Below are 6,708 nucleotides of genomic sequence, written 5' to 3'. Positions count from 1 at the left end.
TCAATATTTTAGAGGATAACGCATGTTAGGTTTGGGTTAGGTCTAGGATTTGCCCTCATCAGGCTCATACTTTCGCATATTTCTCATACTTCATGGCTAGATCCTGGGCTGTTTCTGGATTGTATCACGTAGTAATGCGGTACCACGCTGACACAGTCAATTAAACCTGGTTTCGATCAATATTTTAGAGGATAACGCATGTTAGGTCTGGGTTAGGTCTGGGATTCGCCCTCATCAGGCTCATACTTTCGCATTTTTCACGTACTCGTTGAACAGATCCTGGGTTATTTTCTGGTTTGGATCACATAGTAATGTGGTACCACACTGAAACAGTCGATTAAACCAGGTTTCGGTCAATATTATTGAGGATAACGCATGTTAGGTCTAGGTTAGGTCTGGGATTTGCTCTCATCAGGCTCATTCTTTCGCATATTTCTCATACTTGATGGCTAGATCCTGGGCTTTTTCTGGATTGCATCACGTAGTAATGAAGTACAACACTGAAACAGTCAATTAAACCTGGTTTCGATCAATATTTTAGAGGATAACGCATGTTAGGTCTAGGTTAGCCCTGGGATTTTCACTCATCAGACTCATACTTTCGCATTCTTCACATACTTGTTGAACTGATCCTGGGTTTTTTCTGGTTTGGATCACGTAGTAATGTGGGACCACACTGAAACAGTCAATTAAACCTGGTTTTGATCAATATTTTAGAGAATAATTCATGTTAGTTCTAGGTTAGGTCTGGGATTTGCTCTCATCAGGCTCATTCTTTCGCATATTTCTCATACTTGATGGCTAGATCCTGGGCTATTTCTGGATAGCATCACGTAGTAATGAAGTACAACACTGAAACAGTAAATTAAATCTGGTTTCGATCAATATTTTAGAGGATAACGCAAGTTAGATCTGGGATAGGTCTGGGATTCGCCCTCATCAGGCTCATACTTTCGCGTTTTTCACATACTCGTTGAACAGATCCTGGGTTATTTTCTGGTTTGGATCACATAGTAATGTGGTACCACACAGAAACAGTCGATTAAACCAGGTTTCGGTCAATATTTTTGAGGATAACGCATGTTAGGTCTAGGTTAGGTCTGGGATTTGCTCTCATCAGGCTCATTCTTTCGCATATTTCTCATACTTGATGGCTAGATCCTGGGCTTTTTCTGGATTGCATCACGTAGTAATGAAGTACAACACTGAAACAGTCAATTAAACCTGGTTTCGATCAATATTTTAGAGGATAACGCATGTTAGGTCTAGGTTAGCCCTGGGATTTTCACTCATCAGACTCATACTTTCGCATTCTTCACATACTTGTAGAACTGATCCTGGGTTTTTCCTGGTTTGGATCACGTAGTAATGTGGGACCACACTGAAACAGTCAATTAAACCTGGTTTCGATCAATATTTTAGAGAATAATTCATGTTAGGTCTAGGTTTGGTCTAGGATTTGCCCTCATCAGGCTCATACTTTCGCGTTTTTCACATATTTGTCGAACAGATCATGGGTTTTTTCTGGGATGGGTCACGTAGTACTGTGATACCACACTGAAACAGTCGATTAAACCTGATTTCGATCAATATTTTAGAGAATAATTCATGTTAGGTCTAGGTTATGTCTGGGATTTGCTCTCATCAGGCTCATTCTTTCGCATATTTCTCATACTTGATGGCTAGATCCTGGGCTCTTTCTGGATTGCATCACGTAATAATGAAGTACAACACTGAAACAGTCAATTAAACCTGGTTCCCATCAATACCTTAGAGGATAACGCATGTTAGGTCTGGGTTAGGTCTGGGATTCGCCCTCATCAGGCTCATACTTTCGCATTTTTCACGTACTCGTTGAACAGATCCTGGGTTATTTTCTGGTTTGGATCACATAGTAATGTGGTACCACACTGAAACAGTCGATTAAACCAGGTTTCGGTCAATATTTTTGAGGATAACGCATGTTAGGTCTAGGTTAGGTCTGGGATTTGCTCTCATCAGGCTCATTCTTTCGCATATTTCTCATACTTGATGGCTAGATCCTGGGCTTTTTCTGGATTGCATCACGTAGTAATGAAGTACAACACTGAAACAGTCAATTAAACCTGGTTTCGATCAATATTTTAGAGGATAACGCATGTTAGGTCTAGGTTAGCCCTGGGATTTTCACTCATCAGACTCATACTTTCGCATTCTTCACATACTTGTTGAACTGATCCTGGGTTTTTTCTGGTTTGGATCACGTAGTAATGTGGGACCACACTGAAACAGTCAATTAAACCTGGTTTCGATCAATATTTTAGAGAATAATTCATGTTAGTTCTAGGTTAGGTCTGGGATTTGCTCTCATCAGGCTCATTCTTTCGCATATTTCTCATACTTGATGGCTAGATCCTGGGCTATTTCTGGATAGCATCACGTAGTAATAAAGTACAACACTGAAACAGTAAATTAAATCTGGTTTCGATCAATATTTTAGAGGATAACGCAAGTTAGATCTGGGATAGGTCTGGGATTCGCCCTCATCAGGCTCATACTTTCGCGTTTTTCACATACTCGTTGAACAGATCCTGGGTTATTTTCTGGTTTGGATCACATAGTAATGTGGTACCACACAGAAACAGTCGATTAAACCAGGTTTCGGTCAATATTTTTGAGGATAACGCATGTTAGGTCTAGGTTAGGTCTGGGATTTGCTCTCATCAGGCTCATTCTTTCGCATATTTCTCATACTTGATGGCTAGATCCTGGGCTTTTTCTGGATTGCATCACGTAGTAATGAAGTACAACACTGAAACAGTCAATTAAACCTGGTTTCGATCAATATTTTAGAGGATAACGCATGTTAGGTCTAGGTTAGCCCTGGGATTTTCACTCATCAGACTCATACTTTCGCATTCTTCATATACTTGTTGAACTGATCCTGGGTTTTTCCTGGTTTGGATCACGTAGTAATGTGGGACCACACTGAAACAGTCAATTAAACCTGGTTTCGATCAATATTTTAGAGAATAATTCATGTTAGGTCTAGGTTTGGTCTAGGATTTGCCCTCATCAGTCTCATACTTTCGCGTTTTTCACATACTTGTTGAACACATCATGGGTTTTTTCTGGTTTGGGTCACGTAGTAGTGTGATACCACACTGAAACAGTCGATTAAACCTGGTTTCGATCAATATTTTAGAGGATAACGCATGTTAGGTCTATGTTAGCCCTGGGATTTTCACTCATCAGACTCATACTTTCGCATTCTTCACATACTTGTTGAACTGATCCTGGGTTTTTTCTGGTTTGGATGACGTAGTAATGTGGTGCCACACTGAAACAGTCCATTAAACCTGGTTTCCGTCAATATCTTAGAGGACAACGCATGTTAGGTCTAGGTTAGCCCTGGGATTTTCACTCTTCAGACTCATACTTTCGCATTCTTCACATACTTGTTGAACAGATCCTGGGTTTTTTCGGGTTTGGATCATGTAGTAGTGTGGTACCACACTGAAACAGTCCATTAAACCTGGTTTGGATCAATATTTTAGAGGATAACGCATGTTAGGTCTGGGTTAGGTCTAGGATTTGCCATCGTCAGGCTCATACTTTCGCATATTTCTCATATTTCATGGCTAGATCCTGGGCTATTTCTGGATTGGATCACGTAGTAATGTGGTACCACACTGAAACAGTCGATTAAACCAGGTTTCTATCAATATTTTTGAGGATAACGCAAGTTAGGTCTGGGATAGGTCTGGGATTTGCCCTCATCAGGCTCATACTTTCGCGTTCTTCACATACTTGTTGAACAGATCCTGGGTGTTTTTCCGGTTTGGGTCACGTAGTAGTGTGGTACCACACTGAAACAGACGATTAAACCAGCTTTCGATCAATATTTTTGAGGATAACGCATGTTAGGTCTAGGTTAGGCCGGGGATTTTCACTCATCAGACTCATACTTTCGCATTCTTCACATACTTGTTGAACGGATCCTGGGTTTTTTCTGGTTTGGATCACGTAGTAATGTGGTACCACACTGAAGCAGTCGATTAAACCTGGTTTCGATCAATATTTATGAGGATAACGCATGTTTGGTCTGGGTTAGGTCTAGGATTTGCCCTCGTCAGGCTCATACTTTCGCATATTTCTCATTGTTAAAGTACTAAGGGACTTTAACGTGGGTCCGGATGAGGAAACAGACAGGGAGAGAAAATGTTACAAGTTTTTCAATAAAGTTTTTATTACAAAAATATAAATGAACTATTTAAATATTTTAACAAAACAAAACTAGAAACTAAAAGAAAAAACTGACGACGGCTCCTATTGCGGCCTCGTCTCCTCTTTTTTAGTCTCCTTATTTCAATTTTCTACTGCGGAGGCTTTCTGAAACAAAAGAATCCGCCTAATAAATACATTTGCGGACAAGTCAACAATCACGCGCTCGTCAGCTGTTTCTCGCGCTCCAGCGACAGTCTGGTGTGCTTGGAGGGGAGAGCTGGCTGGCTATCTAGCGCTCTAGCTAGTGGACTGTATTCTTCTCTTTCTGGTCGATGAGATTCTCTTTCTACGATCTCACCGACGCGCACAACCGGGTAGACGAGCTTTTCTCCGTTCTACCGGGTTCTCTTTGCAATGCCACGGACGGGAAACCAAATGGAGGTTGTAAGGCTCCAAGAGGCTATATCCCGCGAGCACGCTCCCCGTGCGGGTGGCGTTTCTACACCACCCACGCAAGAGGACGTCTTGTCCTAGTTCGGCTCCCTCGTCAGCTGCTCCTCAGGAGCGACCTGCGGTATGCACACGTGGTTGCCAAGCCGGCGATTCCTTCATCAAAGGAACGCCCGGCAGCCAGCCGTGGCTACCTCGACGGAGGCTCCTGTCCCGAGGAACTGGCCTGCGGCTCACCGGTTCAGGACTCAATCCCCTGCAATTCCAACCACCCTACGTTCACAGCCCAGTGTGGTCGACTCACAGCTGGTAGTGGGTGTAGCGATGGAAGGAAGGCTCTTCGAACCCTTTGCTCCACCGTACGCTTAGGCCCTACTTATTGTCCCCTCACGACGGTATATTGGAGCGGGTTCTCCGACGCCCGATGCACGGAGAGCACCACGAAGTGATATTCTTTCTGAATATCTATCTTCCGGTGGCTCCTACGCCGTATAGCTCTAATCTTGGTCGGTGAAACTTTCCACCCCACCGGTCGGTGTACTCTCACTGGTACACAGGACGGGTGGTTCCAGTGGGTTTCGTATGACCTCTAGAAACGGTGAACTACCACTAGGTGATACCTGTATGTCGGTATCAGCCCTCCAGTAGCTCTAACCGGATAATTGGAAGAAGACTCAAGGCGATCCACACCGAATCTCCAACGTCGCAGTCGCATCCACGAACTGCAACGTTCAATCACAATCCTGCGTCTACGATCGCTTCACACTCGGCGTGCCTTTTTTTTTTTTTTTTTTTTTTTTTTTTTTTTTTTTGTCGTGGGGAAAATCTTCGAAAGACTCCCTCCCACCTCCTTGGGGAGAGGTGGGAGGGGTGTGTGGGATTCCCCGCGCCCGTACAACGACAGGCGCGGGACCTACCCACTAAAAACCCCACGGTGACCCTTCGGCACGCTTTGGGAGGATACCGGGAATCGCTCGAAGCATTCTTCCGGTATCCTCCCCGTGCCCGCGCTTTCGCGCCCATCCCCCGAGGGGACAATCGGTCCCCCCAGTAGACACACTGCCTCATTGCGGCGGGACGGGGCCACTCCATCCCGCCGCTATCCGTCCCGGGGCCGCGTTTAGTGGCGGCTGCGAGCCCCAACTCGCAACCGCCCGCGGCCCCGTTTCCACCCCTCGGCGGCCGGGCGTTCATGGCCGCACCAGACCGCCGAGGGTGCCTCCCCTTGCGTCGGACCGGTAGGGGGAGGCACTCCTACCCCCAACCGGTCCGACCCGGCGCCGCCTGGCGGGAGGAGGGTCCCCTCAGGACCCCCCTCCCAGCCTAGGTCATCCGCCACGCCGAGGCGGCCGCCCGCGACGCCTCGCGACCGGGCGACGACCTCGGGCCACCGCACGAGCGCGAGCTTCAGCGGCGCGCTCCCTCCCCGCGGCCTCCTTCTGCAACATTACGTTCTCGCAGAAGGAGGCCACGGCCCTCCACTTCTCCTCGCTGCCGAGCATGGCGCGCACCACGCCCGGCAGCGAGACATCCCGCCCGACGACGCCGACCAGGACACGGCGCTCCCCCTCCCACGCGGGGCATACCTCCAGGGTATGATCCGCCGTGTCCTGCTCAGCGTCGCAGTGGCAGCAACGCGCCGTCGGCTCCTTCCCTATCCGGCACAGGTATCTTCCGAAGCTGCCATGCCCGGAAAATACCTGTGCCATCCGGTAGGTGAGGCTGCCATGGCCTCTGTCCAGCCACTCCTTCAGGAGTGGCCGAAACGCACCGACAGTCCGGTGCCCCGCGGTTGGCAGAGCCAGCCGCTCCTGCCACGCGAGCAACACGGACTGCCGGGCCTGGCGCTTCAAATCGCCCCAAGCAGGTTCCTGCCCGCCCGGGACCGCCCCCACCCCCGCGCGACGGTCGACGCGGTGCCGGTACATCGCCGCGTGCGACCGCGCGAGCAGGTCCATGGGCGGCATCCCCGCTAGAACCGTCGCCGCCTCATGTGACATGGTCCGATACCCGCGGACGACCCTGAGCGCCATGCGCCTCTGCACCCGACGC

This window comes from Colletes latitarsis, unplaced genomic scaffold, assembly GCF_051014445.1.
Source record: "Colletes latitarsis isolate SP2378_abdomen unplaced genomic scaffold, iyColLati1 scaffold0018, whole genome shotgun sequence".
NCBI lineage: Eukaryota > Metazoa > Arthropoda > Insecta > Hymenoptera > Colletidae > Colletes > Colletes latitarsis.
Note: the sequence above shows the minus strand (reverse complement) of the source record.